The sequence below is a fragment of the Lepus europaeus genome, chromosome 16 (assembly GCF_033115175.1).
Source record: "Lepus europaeus isolate LE1 chromosome 16, mLepTim1.pri, whole genome shotgun sequence".
Taxonomy (NCBI): domain Eukaryota; kingdom Metazoa; phylum Chordata; class Mammalia; order Lagomorpha; family Leporidae; genus Lepus; species Lepus europaeus.
The window spans coordinates 17,538,749-17,555,086 of NC_084842.1; the positions used below are offsets into that span (position 1 = coordinate 17,538,749).

The 16,338-nt window shown below is 38.6% G+C and overlaps 1 protein-coding gene across 1 annotated transcript in view; it reads right to left on the reverse strand.

The window, feature by feature from the left end:
* SGCZ (sarcoglycan zeta) overlaps positions 1-16,338 on the reverse strand; it is a 1,230,796-nt gene that overhangs the window by 777,982 nt on the left and 436,476 nt on the right. The window lies entirely within an intron of this gene.

A 16,338-nucleotide genomic window follows, 5' to 3' on the forward strand; every position in this document is an offset into this window, starting at 1 on the left:
GAAATTGAAACAGTAATAAAGGCCCTCCCAACAAAGAAAAGCCCAGGGCCAGATGGATTCACTGCTGAGTTCTACCAGATATTTAGAGAAGAACTAACTCCAATTCTTCTCAAACTATTCAGAGCAATCGAAAAAGAGGGAATCCTCCCAAATTCTTTCTATGAAGCCACCATCACCTTAATTCCTAAGCCAGAAAGAGATGCAACATTGAAAGAGAATTACAGACCAATATCCCTGATGAACATAGATGCAAAAATCCTCAATAAAATTCTGGCCAATAGAATGCAACAACACATCAGAAAGATCATCCACCCAGACCAAGTGGGATTCATCCCCGGTATGCAGGGATGGTTCAACATTCGCAAAACAATCAACGTAATACACTACATTAACAGACTGCAGAAGAAAAACCATATGATTCTCTCAATAGACGCAGAGAAAGCATTTGATAAAATACAACACCCTTTCATGATGAAAACTCTAAGCAAACTGGGTATGGAAGGAACATTCCTTAATACAATCAAAGCAATATATGAAAAACCCATGGCCAACATCCTATTGGATGGGGATAAGTTGGAAGCATTTCCACTGAAATCTGGTACCAGACAGGGATGCGCTCTCTCACCACTGCTATTCAATATAGTTCTGGAAGTTTTGGCCAGAGCTATTAGGCAAGAAAAAGAAATTAAAGGGATACAAATTGGGAAGGACGAACTCAAACTATCCCTCTTTGCAGATGATATGATTCTTTATTTATGGGACCCAAAGAACTCTACTAAGAGACTGCTGGAACTCATCGAAGAGTTTGGCAAAGTAGCAGGATATAAAATCAATCCACAAAAATCAACAGCCTTTGTATACACAGGCAATGCCACGGCTGAGGAAGAACTTCTAAAATCAATCCCATTCACAATAGCTACAAAAACAATCAAATACCTTGGAATAAACTTAACCAAAGACGTTAAAGATCTCTACGATGAAAACTATAAAACCTTACAGAAAGAAATAGAAGAGGATACCAAAAAATGGAGAAATCTTCCATGCTCATGGCTTGGAAGAATCAATATCATCAAAATGTCTATTCTCCCAAAAGCAACTTATACATTCAATGCAATACCCATCAAGATCCCGAAGACCTTCTTCTCAGATATAGAAAAAATGATGCTGAAATTCACATGGAGACACAGAAGACCTCGAATAGCCAAAGCAATCCTGTACAACAAAAACAAAGCCGGAGGCATCACAATACCTGATTTTAGGACATACTACAGGGCAGTTGTTATCAAAACAGCATGGTACTGGTACAGAAACAGATGGATAGACCAATGGAACAGAATAGAAACACCAGAAATCAATCCAAACATCTACAGCCAACTTATATTTGACCAAAGATCCAAATCTAATCCCTGGAATAAGGACAGTCTATTCAATAAATGGTGCTGGGAAAATTGGATTTCCACATGCAGAAGCTTGAAGCAAGACCCATACCTATCACCTTACACAAAAATTCACTCAACATGGATTAAAGACTTAAATCTACGACCCGAAACCATCAAATTATTAGAGAGCATTGGAGAAACCCTGCAAGATATAGGCACAGGCAAAGACTTCCTGGAAAATACTCCAACAGCACAGGCAGTCAAAACCAAAATTAACATTTCAGATTGCATCAAATTGAGAAGTTTCTGTACTTCAAAAGAAACAGTCAGGAAAGTGAAGAGGCAACCAACAGAATGGGAAAAAATATTCGCAAACTATACTACAGATAAAGGATTGATAACCAGAATCTACAAAGAAATCAAGAAAATCCACAACAACAAAACAAACAACCCACTTAAGAGATGGGCCAAGGACCTCAATAGACATTTTTCGAAAGAAGAAATCCAAATGGCCAACAGACACATGAAAAAATGTTCAAGATCACTAGCAATCAGAGAAATGCAAATCAAAACCACAATGAGGTTCCATCTCACCCCGGTGAGAATGGCTCACATTCAGAAATCTACCAACAACAGATGCTGGAGAGGATGTGGGGAAAAAGGGACACTAACCCACTGTTGGTGGGAATGCAAACTGGTTAAGCCACTATGGAAGTCTGTCTGGAGATTCCTCAGAAACCTGAATATAACCCTACCATACAACCCAGCCATCCCACTCCTTGGAATTTACCCAAAGGAAATTAATTTGGCAAATAAAAAAGCCATCTGTACATTAATGTTTATTGCAGCTCAATTCACAATAGCTAAGACCTGGAACCAACCCAAATGCCCATCAACAGTAGACTGGATAAAGAAATTATGGGACATGTACTCCATAGAATACTATACAGCAGTAAGAAACAACGAAACCCAGTCATTTGCAACAAGATGGAGCAATCTGGAAAACATCATGCTGAGTGAATTAAGCCAGTCCCAAAGAGAAAAATATCATTTGTTTTCCCTGATCGGTGACAACTGAGTGCCAAAGGGGAAACCTGTTAAGTGAAATGGACACTATAAGCAACAATGAACTGATCAGCTCCTGTCCTGACTTTAGATGTACAATGTAATACTTTATCCTTTTTAGTATTTGTTGTTGTTGTTGTTGTTCTAGTACTAGTGGTTGAATTCTGTAATTAACACACAATTATTCTTAGGTGTTTAAATTTTAACTGAAAAGTGATCCCTGTTAAATCTAAGAGTGGAAAAAGAGAGGGAGGAGATGAACAATTTGGAACATGCTCAATCGGTCTGGCCGCAAATGGTGGAGTTAGAAATGTGCCAGGGGATTCCAACACAATTCCATCAAGATGGCATGTACCAATTCCATCGCACTAGTCCAAGTGATCAATTTCAGCTCACAATTGATAGCTCTGATAGGTCTAAGAGTCAAAGAGATCACACAAACAAGACAAGTATCTGCTAATACTAACTGATAGAATCAAAAAGGGAGAGAAAGATCCAACATGGGAAGTGGGATACACAGCAGACTCATAGGATGGCAGATGTCCTAAACAACACTCTGGCCTCAGAATCAGCCCTCAAGGCATTCAGATCTGGCTGAAGAGCCCATGAGAGTATAGCAGGCATGGAAAGCCAAGATATCATGGAAAAAAAAAAAAAGACCTAAATGAATGATCTCTGTGAGTGAGATCCCAGTGGAAAGAACGGGGCCATCAAAGAAGGAGGTACCCTTCTCCGAAGGGGGGAGAGAACCTCCACTTTGACTATGACCCTATCGGAATAAGATCAAAGTCAGCGAACTCTAAAGGCTTCCATAGCCCTGGCAACTCATGACTAGAGCCTAGGGAGATTACTGACGCCATGAACAGGAGTGTCAAATTGTTAAGTCAGCAACAGGAGTCACTGTGTACTTACACCCCATGTGGGATCTGTCCCTAATGGGTCGTCTAAAGCCAAGTGATGCTATAACTAGTACTGAAACAGTATTTTTATACTTTGCGTTTCTGTGTGGGCGCAGACTGATGAGGTCTTTGCTAATTATATACTGAAGTGATCTTTTGTATAGAAAGAGAATTGGAAATGAAAAAAAAAAAAAAAACAACCTGGTGTTAAAATGGAAATGGCATAGAAAATTAATTAATTTGAAAAAAAATTATGTAGGATCTCTGTCTTTAATGTGCTGTACATTGCTATTTAATGCTATAATTAGTAATCCAATGGTAGTTTTTTCACTTGATGTTGCTATATGGGCAAAATGTTGAAATCTTTACCTAATATACACTAAACTGATCTTCTGTATACAAAGAGAATTGAAAATGAATCTTTACATGAATGGAAGGGGAAAGGGAGCGGGAAAGGGGAGGGTTGCGGGCGGGAGGGAAGTTATGGGAGGGGGGAAGCCATTGTAACCCATAAGCTATACTTTGGAAATTTATATTCATTAAATAAAAGTTTAATAAAAAAAAAAAAAGAAAGTAATTGCAGGCTGGCGCCGCGGCTCAATAGGCTAATCCTCCGCCTTCGGCGCCAGCACACTGGGCTCTAGTCCCGGTCGGGGCACCAGATTCTGTCCTGGTCGCTCCTCTACCAGGCCAGCTCTCTGCTGTGGCCCAGGAGTGCAGTGGAGGATGGCCCAAATCCTTGGGCCCTGCACCCGCATGGGAGACCAGGAGAAGCACCTGGCTCCTGGCTTCAGATCAGCACGGTGCACCTCCCGCAGAGCGCTGGCTGCAGCGGCCATTGGAGGGTGAACCAATGGTAAAGGAAGACCTTCCTCTCTCTCTCTCACTGTCCACTCTGCCTGTCCAAAAAAAAAAGAAAAAGGAAATGCAAAAAGGGGAGTATTTTAAATTTCTCTGTGTCCACATTTATTAATTTCCTTGCTAAAACCAAGATACATATATCATACAAGTAACTATATTATATATATATGTGTATATATATATAATCACAATTATCATTTACTATGATTATGATTAAAATCCTAATTAACAGGGTTTCTTTTAGGTCAAGTGAGATCACTGGTTCTCAAATCCATTTTATTTCACAACTTTAAGTGCTGGCCTCTCTTATACTCACAGTGACCTTGATTTACCTCCAAATTGTTCTATGTTATACAGCTGAAAATCCAAGATCTTATGCTTAATACAATTTTCTCTCTTATCCTATTTCCCATAATAAATACCATTTGAAACCTTAAAGATCTCATTACTTACTCTTTTCATATCAAAACCAACCCCATTGTTTGTATATCATACCTGCCTAACAAAACCTGAATATGGATTAATCCTAAAGCTCATATTTTTCATTAGTTAGACTTTATTAATAAATGTTCCTTCTGCTTTGGGATTGATCATTCATACGTGTGATAACATTTTCTGTCTTGAAACCCCTTTCTACTGAAGCTCCTTATCCCAAAATATCTTCTGTACAAATCCTTTAAATTAACAGTAGTATCTTCTAAGACTCAATTTTATTCATTGTTCTTCTAACCCTATAGCTTTTTCTTGATCAAAAACTTCCTTATATGCCTGTGGCTATCAATTCTTGTGTCCACATTCTAAATTTGATTTTTGAGCCACAGACTCTCTGTGTTAGACACATTCACTTCCAACATCAACAAACATTCCAAAATTAGCATGGTCCCAGACAGCATACTACTTCCCACACTAGACAAAATCACATCTAATTCTGTTTCCTTTCTCACTTAAAATTAGTTATTGTCATCAATGCTGAGCCATTAATCCATTGGTTTCCCTACTTTACTTTCTCTACTTCATCCTGAGTTTTTTTCCTCAAGGCAAAGCTAAATGTATTTCCATCCTGACCTCTTCTTTCCTTTTCATACTGCACTCTAAGAAGGCCCACTTAACTGTCCTTGAACCAGCTTATCTCAGATTAAGACTTCATGCATACCAGAATTATCTTTGAAAATAAAAACAGTACATCATACATTTGTCCAACAAGAACAGTTTTTTTGACTCCCCATCTGAAAAATCCCTAAAATGTTATGAAAGATTCCCCATCGCCTACCACGCCTTATTCACACACTATTCTTGGATTAAAGCTTGCCATTTAACAGAATATCTATCATACTTGATTTAGAGTAACAGACACCTTACTGAACCCCATCCCTAAGAATATGACAAATTGGAGCAGGCATCTGGTCTATTAGGTAAGAGGCCTGGCCTATGTCCCATTTCAGAGTGCCTGAATTCAATAACTTCTGATACCTGGCTTCCACTCCTGACTCTAGCTTCCTGCTAATTCAGACCCTGAGAGGCAGTGGTGATGGCTGAAGTAACTGGGTTCCTGCCACCCAAACCTGAAACTTTGATTAGTGCCTAGCTTCCAGCTTCAGTATTTGGGGAATGAATGAGCAGATGGAAGCTCTGTCCTTCTGTGTGGGTCAATCTCTCCTTTTGTCTGTGTTATGTGTGTGTGTGTGTGTGTATTTCCCTCAAATAAATACAACATTTTCAAAATACAGTTAAAAGTATTTACCTGATTCTCAAATTACAAATTTCATGACACTGTTAGCAACTTTCCAAAAATGAAAATAATTAATGTCTTAATTAGTAGTGTCTGCACAAATAAACATTATATCCAAGGTACATGATGTGATTTCATTCAGCTCTATATTATGTAGTGATTACAAAAACCAAGTTAATTAAAAGATCTATCGCCACAGATGCTATTACTTGGATCTCCAAAATTTGTTCAACTTAGGACTGAAAAACTGTACATCTTAACAGAATTCTCCTATTTCTTTTAACCTTCAGTCCGTGGTAACCAGTAATTCTGAATTATAGTTAGATATATAATCCTAAACTTTTTGTTTGTCTTAGTTATTATTTACTATATTAAATTTAGTATGTTTCCAAACTAATGTTTTTCTCTCATAGAAATGTTCTAGATAATAGAAATTTATTAGTATTTGTCAAGATTAGCATTTATCATAAATTATATCAAGTATATAATACTTTTATTAGAACTTAAAAAGAACCTACATCATTATCATCATTTCTCTGTCTCTTTCTTATATGATTTCCCTTTGTAGCATACTACACATATCATACTAATGTTATGAGCTTTATTTTTAAACCACCTCCAAATTTATTATATTTTAATGTGCTAGATAACTTGTGATGATTCACATAATTCTATTGTGCTATTAGTGACAAGACTATGAAATTCCCTTCCCAAGAAGAAAAAATAAGAATACACATCTTTTTTCATGTCTCAGTGATTTTAAGCTCCAATGGAATATTATTTATTCTTAGCTCATATTTCCAACTGATTTATTACAAAATGAGAGATGGCAATTAAAATCACTGTATATTTCACAAAATAATAATTTAATAAAAATGAAATATATCACTTTTCCAATTTTACAAATGTCTTTACAAATTGTGGTATTAGGGGACAGAAAATAAGGAAATCATTAAAGCTTTTTGGATCAAAAAGGAATCCAAATAACCTAGTATTTTTTAAAAATTTAATTTTTTTAGCAGCGGAAAGAGTGAGAGAGAGACAATATAGAGAGAGAACTCCCATCTACTGGTTCACTACCCAAATGCCTGTACCACCCAGTGGACAGAGTAGGCAAGGCCAAAATCAGAAGCTGGGAACTCGATGCATGGGTGGCAGGAACCCAAGTATTTGACTCATCACAGCTGCCTCCCCGTGTCTGCATTAGCAGTGAACTAGAATCTGGAGCTGGGGCCAGGAATGAAACCGAGGTATCCTAGTATGGAATGTGGTATCTTAAATGCTGGGCAAACACCTACCCATTACATTAATTTCACTTAGGAAGTAGAAGAGCAAAAAAAAGAAGAAGAAAATACTTTAAGAAAAAAGTTGGATAAAAGTCTCATTTGACTCCCAAGTAATTATGTGAGATTGGGACTCTCACTTTAACTGCATTATTCTCAGGTCCCTTGTTCATGACATAAGGCTGTCAGTCCTCTGTGGTTACAATACCTGTCTTCCTAATAGAGAAATGTGCATGTCCACGATTGCAGATATGAATGATTATGGCTAGTTGAAAGATTATCATGTGGAATGCAGAGGTCAAAAATAATATCAGATTATATGAGGGCAAAATACCTATTGTCTCCCAGGTTTAAATATTGGAGAAGACGTAGCACTCTGCAATGTATAGAAATATATTGCTTAACCATTAAATAATGAAGAAGACAGTTGTAACTATCCTTACTCATACAGGCAATAAAGTAATATAACCTTTGTACACTCTGGGGTTATCATGACTCCATACCAACCTCCCCTACTGTTTGTAAGACACTTAACATTTCTGTGACACAGTGTTCCACGGTGCAAGAGACGATGGCTTCAAATATGGGCTTCAACTTGAGGTCTAGCAGTTTATCATATATTAGTTATAATATTTTGGGAAAGATATTTCACTGTACCAATTCTCCACCAAATAACAACAGTACTATATAAAAATATATTATATATTATGTAATAAAGATTTCATATATAGACATATATATATATAGATCCCCAATCCCAAATTAAATTAGTTAATTATATTATATTTTATTGCAACATATAAATACCCATTCATAGCTATAATATAGTAGTGAGAACACATAAAACAAGAGTAAAATAGTTAGAATAATAACAACAATAATAATGTCAGCTACATTGAAATAGCAATGACACTATTGATGTGAATAGTAATTTCGCTTTTACTAAGGTATCTGCAAACATCATGGCATCCATTCTTGAAGGAGGAATCACATCTCAGGCATCTTTGCATATTCTGTCTGTGGTATTTGATAAAATAGATGGAGTTACTATTAAAAGAGCTATTATGTGGTTGGCCACAAACTTAAACTATATTGTTGAGGAGGGACCAGTGTTTGGCAAAGACATCGAGATGCTTCTGGGGACTCCCACATACCAGAGTGCCTGTGTTCAAGTCCTGGGTCTGCTTCTGATGCCAGCTCTCTGCTAATGAGTGCCCTGGGAGGCATTAGGTGATGGCTCCACTGCTCGGGGCCCTGACACCCATGTAGAAGAACTGGACTGAGTTTGCTCCTGGCTCTGGCCTCACCCAGGCCCAGCTATTACAGACATTTGGGGAGTAAATGAGTAGACCAATAAATAAAAATTTAGAAAATATATATGGCCAATGAATACTCTCATACAGATATTTAATGATAAATATATAACCTAAAATGATTTCAAGAAGCCATTTGACATAGCACAAGATTCCACAATGCCCCGGTGACATGGCCAGACAAGCCCAGGAAGATGGTGGGACATAAATGTGGACATCAACATTTTCACTAACTGATAGGTAGCAGGTTTTTATCAGAGGGTGAATCTTTGCCTTCTGGGTAATTTTATAATTTAAATAAGAAAAGCTAAGATTTATACTTTGTAGAATTCAGGTGAATATGACAGCTCATTTAAAACATGATAGGGGGCAGGAAGGGGTCATGAGGCAGTGTCTCAGGTTCTGGAAATATCTGGACTCTTATTAAGGCCTCTAGTGCATGGCTGTGTTCATACTTGGAAATTTCAAGGACTTGTATGTTTATGATTTGTATGCATTCCTATGCATATTATATGTCAATAAAATAGTAAGAATTACAAAGACAATAATCACAGCATCCTTTCAAATGCAAATATTTGCTAATAAGCATGATACTTAAAATGTAGCTCCTTTTCAACTTAAAATCTAAGTCAAGAGAAATATTTTCCAAATATATAACAATTCAAATACTATGAATTTGAAAATTTTCTATAGTTTTCCTTAGATGGCTTGACTATCATTTTATTTTTATTGTATTCCTATATTGAAATACTTTATCTGTGTTTTTCGGATCATTTTTTATAACTGAAAATTTATGAATTATTATTAAGTAAATGCCCTATTTGTAAGTAATTCATATATTTTTCTGTTAGAGCAGTGATGCTATGTGAGGATACTGAAGCTTTGAAAGAGATTTAATACATCAAAGCGCACATGAACTCACAGTAGTGATCACTAAAGAGTGAAACTGTGTGAGTTGAGGCAGAGATCATGAACTCAAGCACCTACAGGAGTCACGTATGAGTGAAGCAGCTGCAGGTGGATTGAATCTGCCCCTGGAGGTTGCAGTCAACTGAAGTAAGGGCCATCTACAGACATTCAGATTTCTAGCAAATACAACTCTGAAAGGGCCAAAGCACACGAGTCTGCAACTGCACCTTCTCAGTGGGTACTTCTAGGTGATGTAGTTTAGGTTAACCTTTCTGACTTTTTGGTGCTTGTCCAGGACACAAGAGGTCGAATCATCTAGCACCTCTGTGAATTGACATCCCTGCAAAGACTATTCTTTCTTGCCATTTGAGTACGTGATTTGATTTGAAAGAAAACCCTCAACACCTGGAGTTTGCAGCTGCCTCTGAGTTCATGTAAATGATCTGCCAAAGGGAACGTGCTTGTGGATGCAGGGGAGGAAGGAACAGGGTCTCCCAGGCGGCCACATTCCATTCTTCTGGAATTGGGAGAAGAACCAAGGGGTAGAAGCAACTGCAAAGGGGACAGGTGAATAGGAGTCTTGCAGTCTTTGGAGAAAGAAAAAGTAAAGGAGTCTGGGCTGGTCCAGAAAATAAAAATGCAGTAAATTATATCCAATGAGTTCCTTGTCCATAAGAATGCTTACAAATTAAAGGTCAACCTTCTGCAGAAAAATAATTGTGGGGAAAGTATGTTTTTAGTTTCATCTAAAAATATTGTAAAGGCTACTTTGAAACTGAACATGGTCTTATTCAATAATTCTCAAAATGGTACAATCATTTTCTATTTGGGAAAAGGACAAATAAAATGAAGTACTATAGCATTACAGTAAGGCTGCAAATTAAATGAGAAAGGCTTTGGATTTTTTTCATGACTCATGATTCTTGGTCCATTATTGTAATTTGGAGTCTTTGTGATCGATTTGCTACAAAACAACTATGCCCTTCTCTAAAGAAATTCATAATGTTAATAAATTAATCATTACTTGGATAGATGCCATGGATTTATATTGAGAGAAATAGTTAGCATTTTTGAGCATAGCCATTTTACTCATATTATTAAGGACTATTTTACTATTTCCTTTGTAAATGCCATTTTGGTTATTCGTGTTGTGTCAGTCAAGTTAAACCAGATAATACAGTATTTGCACATCAAGGCTTAAACCCCACAAAAAAGGTTTATTCCTCACTCAAGACACCTGTTATTCACAGGCTGAATTACTCTCCTGCTCATAGTTGATCAGCTATTCAGGAAGACAAAGAATTCCCTGTTTGGAAGGACATTATTTCCAGCCGGAAGTAGAGGAGAGAAACTAGACACTTTTATAGCCTCAGGGTGGAAGTGAGGGAAATCACCTCTTGCACAAATGTCACTTGGTCAATGTTGACGTAAGGCTCCAACCAACTAGGAAGCCATGAAACCAAGAGAAATAAATGAAACAGTTGGGGAGCACCTCTTGATAAAGTGCAAAGATCACAGAATGTCATGGTCAATTGACTGAGTTCTGATTGTCTTTCTGCCAATGTCCACACACATGAGCTTAGGCAAGTTGTTTCTGTCTCATTTCTACTACCTAAACAAGACGATTCTCTTTCTCTCCCTGATTTTTTTAAAGATTTATTTATTTATTTGAAAGTCAAGGTTACACAAAGAGAAAGAGAGACAGAGACAGAGAAAGAGAACAGAGACAGAGATAAAGGTCTTCCTTCCGTTGGTTCACCCCCCAAATGGCCACTATGGCCGGCGCTGCACCAATCCAAAGCCAGGATCCAGGCACTTCCAAAGGGTCTCCCATGCAGATGCAGGGGCCCAAGGACTTGGGCCATCTTCTACTGCTTTCCCATAGCAGAGAGCTGGATTGGAAGTGGAGCAGCCGGGTCTCAAACCGGCGCCCATATGGGATGCCTGCACTTCAGGCCAGGGCCTTAACCCACTGTGCCACAACGCCAGCCCCTCTCCCTGAGTTTTAGTAATACCCCCAGAAGAACTACAGTACTTAGACAAAAATGACCCCCACACCCAAACTGTCTCTCCATCTTCTCTTTGAGACATCTGAGATGGCTCTGAAATAAGTCATTTCTAAGATTATATGATGTGCAAAGGTTTAAATCATGCCCTTTCCTACTAAGTACTTAAACTGTAACTTCTAATCAAAAAACATGTTTACTGGAGGCAGTTTTCTTAAACTGGCTTTTCTTAAAGCAGCTCTATACTTGTCTTTGAATGGGTTCCATCGGTGAGGGGCTGTTTATCCCCTCAATGCCGGAGTAGCTGTACACACACACAGCCTGGGACAGCTGAAACCTCTACACATGTTATTTCCAAACTAAGCTGAACTCTCTTCTTATATTTACTAGGATTTCTTTGTGGTGTATATATTAACATGTTAGAAAACCTTAATCCAGATGATGACCTGCAAATTTTGATACTTACTTCATAGTTATATACGAGTCTAATCATTCTTTCCTCCTTCATTTGAATCTCTACTATGCTTTGGAATTCAAGGTTGTGTCTGCAGGTTACTGCATTTCCCTCTGGCTTTTACAGCATCTCTCCAAGTTTGACATATTGCTTACTTGCTTTTCCAGCTCATTAATGAGAGTGTTAAATAAGGCTGGGCCCAGGACCAATCCTGGAGGCACCCTGTGATACACCTGTTCTAATTTGATATCCCACCATTTATCATTACTTATGTTTGCTGTGCTGCAGCCAACCTGTGCTTGGCCTAACATCAGAAACACGGTGCTTCTTGGTAAAGCTGGCTGTGGGGATGTATTTACATTCCTGAGGCCAAAAGCCATTGACGCTCAATCAAATGGGAGATTTCTTGATGTCAGTTGATGGAAAATGTTTTCAGTAGAAAAATTCATCACAATTCTTAAAAATAATAATTTGTACAAATAATTACACTAATGGAATAAAAGTGACTAGCCTATTCACAAATTATCCACTATAAACTTCTAATAGTTGAAGTCGAATTTTACAATGCTTTGCCTCGCATTTGCATAATGTAAGTTGCCCAGCACTCAGACCCCAAAGGCCAGTGACATCATCACTACCCTCCTTGGTAAATCTACTGTTCCCCTCAGGACCTCTGTCCTGGTTAATGCCATTAAATGACACTCATGCATCGCCACCAACATTTCTACTGCCTCCCCACACTAAGCTTCTCATTCAACCACTAAAGGACAGACATATTAATCTCACAAGGGTTCATTGCAAAGCTTGCTATAATATGCTAAAAATTAAAATTTAATTTGTAGACATACAAATATATTTCTGACAACTCATCTTGAGAAAATTACTTACCTTTTGAAACACAGTATTCTCATCTCAAATAAAAAGAATAATCTGTATATCACCAAACTATTGGGAAAATATTTTAAGATAGGGATCATCAATAAATCCTCAGTCTTTTGCATGAAAAATTTAGCTGTCACAATATATTTTGCTTCCTTTTCCCACACAACACTCTGCCCTTCCTCTTCCAGTCTGTCCCTTTTCCCTCTGTGCATCCACACCATACTCACAATTACCCTTGGTACAACAAGCCAAATTCTGCCATTCCCCACTCAGAAATATTATATGGCTGCTACTTTCATGGCAAAGATCTGAGTGGCCTCTCCTGTGAACTCACTTGCACAGTCTGAACTTAAACATCCTTCCCCACTTCCTGAGACCATTTCAGCCTTGCATATGCGCTCTAATAATTTATACTTCCTTTCCTACTTAGAAGTAATCATTTGGCCGGCGCCATAGCTTACTTGGCTAATCCTCTGCCTGTGGCACCGGCACCCCGGGTTCTAGTCCCGGTTGGGATGCCGGTTCTGTCCCGGTTGCTCCTCTTCCAGTCCAGCTCTCTGCTGTGGCCTGGGAGTGCAGTGGAGGATGGCCCAAGTCCTTGGGCCCTGCACCCGCATGGGAGACCAGGAGGAAGCACCTGGCTCCTGGCTTCAGATCAGTGCAGTGCGCCAGATGCAATGCGCCAGCCACAGCGGCCACTTGGGGAGTGAACCAACGGAAAAAGGAAGACCTTTCTCTCTGTCTCTCTCACTGTCTAACTCTGCCTGTCAAAAAAATTAAAAAAAAAAAAAAGTAATCATTCTACTGTTGCTTCTCAAAGCCCTAAAGGATCTACAGGTGTTACAATTTGTGAGATGCTGTTTGCATCCCTGAGTAAATAGCAAGGAATAAAACAGGCCCTCTCTGTAGCCAAGTAATTTCTTTGGGAGACCAAGAAAATGCTTAGCAAATATGTGCTATGGCACTGGAGTTAGGGGCTATTAAGGTCTAGTGGGTGGTTATGAAAGTGACTTTGAATAAGTGAAGTTTGAACAAAGACCAGAAAGATGTGAGGAAACAAGCCATGAGGTGGTCTGAGAAAAGCACTTCAGGAAAAGCAAATGTCAAACAAAACAACTAAGCAGGTGACATTCTTAGTGTTTCTGGAGAACAGCAGGAAGGCCGAGAAGCCATGAAGGAGTCCACCCAATATTCACACCTGTGTCTGCCAGGGTGTAGAGTTATTTCTGGGAATTAGCTGCTCTCCAGGGACTACATTTCTGTGGTGGAATGAGAAGGCCATGCCGAGAAGGCCATGCCAAGATGGCCACTGGCAAGGGAGTGTCAGGAATGGCTTTGGAAATCCTTTGGGAAACTATCATGCAACAGAGCCTGCCTGTCAACAGGCTGTGATAGGTTAGGGCATAACCCGCCCCTTGACTGGATTGGCAGCCTCGGCTATATAAGCTGCTGTACCAACTGACATAAAGGAGTCTGCGGGCTGCTTGCCTCTGGCCTGCTGTCACCCGACTCCTGGGGTCTGTGTGGTGACTCCGTGCCTCTTGCCCCCACCATGCTCCTTCTCAGAACAAATCCACAGCAACACATTTCCCACCCTCTCCCCATATCAGAGGTGTCCATGTGGTTCATGAAAAACAAGATGTAAGAAAAACTCATGCTATATGTCTAGGCCAAAGTGTTGAAGCATGGATGTCTACTCTACCCTTTCTTCTCTCATTTCATTGCTGTGTTATGTGCATGTTTGTGTGTGCATGCATGTGTGTGTGTGTGTACATTTTTAAATTTTCTGTATATTGGGATGTTTTGACATTTTAAAAAATAAATCGCTTGGGTCTGTCATTATGGTGCAGCAGCTTAAGCAGAAATTTGTCATACCAGCATCACATTACTGCCTGTTTTGCTTCTGATCTAGCTTCCTGCTAATGTGTCTGGGAAGGCAGCAAATGATGGCCCAACTTCTTGGGCCCATGAAACTCACGTGAGATCCAGATGGAGTTCTGTGTTCCTGGCTTCAGCCTGCACCAGTCTTGGTAGTTGAGGTATTTGTGGGGGTAAAATAGTACGTGGAAGATTCTCTCCCTCTCCATCTCCCTTTCCCTCTCAATTTTCCTTTCTCTTTTTTCCCTCTGTCACTTTGCCTTTTAAATAAACAAATAAATCTTTAACAACAAACAAATACCTTATGTCAGGGGAAAGACTACCCTTCTTATAGCCAGGAAATTCCTATAAATGTTAAAACACTTAATATATTTTAATACATTATTTTAACAGCATATTTAATGTACTATTAATAGGCAAACTAACCCATTCAGGCCCAAACCTCATGTGTATGTCCAGTACACCCCAGGAAGAAATGTTCTTTAGTCTTAATTATACCAGAGCAAAGCACACAGCATTAGGGACCAACCCCACAGCAGAAAGCACATCATAAATGGTTTATCCTGCTTTACTATTTCTTTCCCTTGAGTCTCCAATAAAGACGCTGGTCTTGATTAAGACACAAGTATTTAAATATCTATTAATTCACCTATCCTATATTATTTATTTTATTAATCCAACTGGAAAGGATGGAAAAGGGTGACTGTGTGTGAAGCACCAGTGCTATACAAGTCAGAGGAAGAGATTCTTTGAGTACAGTGTGTATCTATCATTTATTGCACTGATAACAGAAGTGACCTTAAAACATAAAGTCTTAGCTGTGGTGATATTCATACAATTTGTTTCTGAATTTAAGAAAGACTTACTTGGTGGTGCCAATGCACTCATTAAATTGATAACATGTTATTAGCAATGCTAAAGATTGCTAATGATTCTGGCAATTCAGCATCCTCCCATTCCGTTCTCCGATACTAGAGAGTTGTCCATCTTACCACCTTCTCTCCAAAGCTAACTGAATGGAAATAAAGCAGCCACTGTTAGCCACTGGTAAAGCAGATATAAAGAAGCAAATGCATCTTTTAATGCATCTTATAAATACCTAAGAAATGAAAACAAGAAGTAAGCTTATTATAATACTACAAACTAAATGTATCTTACAATATATACATAGAAAAGGTAATGTCATTCCTCCTACTTTACAATGACTTTTGTAATCATACCAGTATTAAACCTGTGTAAAGATTTACCTTAACAGTGTTAGCTTCCTCTAGAGAGCTCCCTTCAGTCAAGTCAATGATGGTTTCTCCACTTACCATAATTTCATATTAGCCCATAACCCACTTAATTCACAACATGCTTTAAAATTTGGTGTGCATCCTATTGCCTGTTCTTAGAACGTTGTTTGACAGTATCACAAGGAAAACTTCTCAGCCAAGTGCTCCAATTAACCATTTTCCACCTTTTCTGAGATTCTGCCTTATTACCTTCTCTTGCTGTCTTACCCAGAACATCACTTTCTTTTAAAACCATTCATGTAGCAACCTTAAATATCTTAATATCCTTGAACATCACTTTTCAATCTATAGTTAGTGTCATGTGTACTTTAAGTACCTATCTGTCTTCCTCCTACCCCAGAGCTGAAGGCTGCTAAGCCACCAGGGAGTCCTGATTACATTAGTG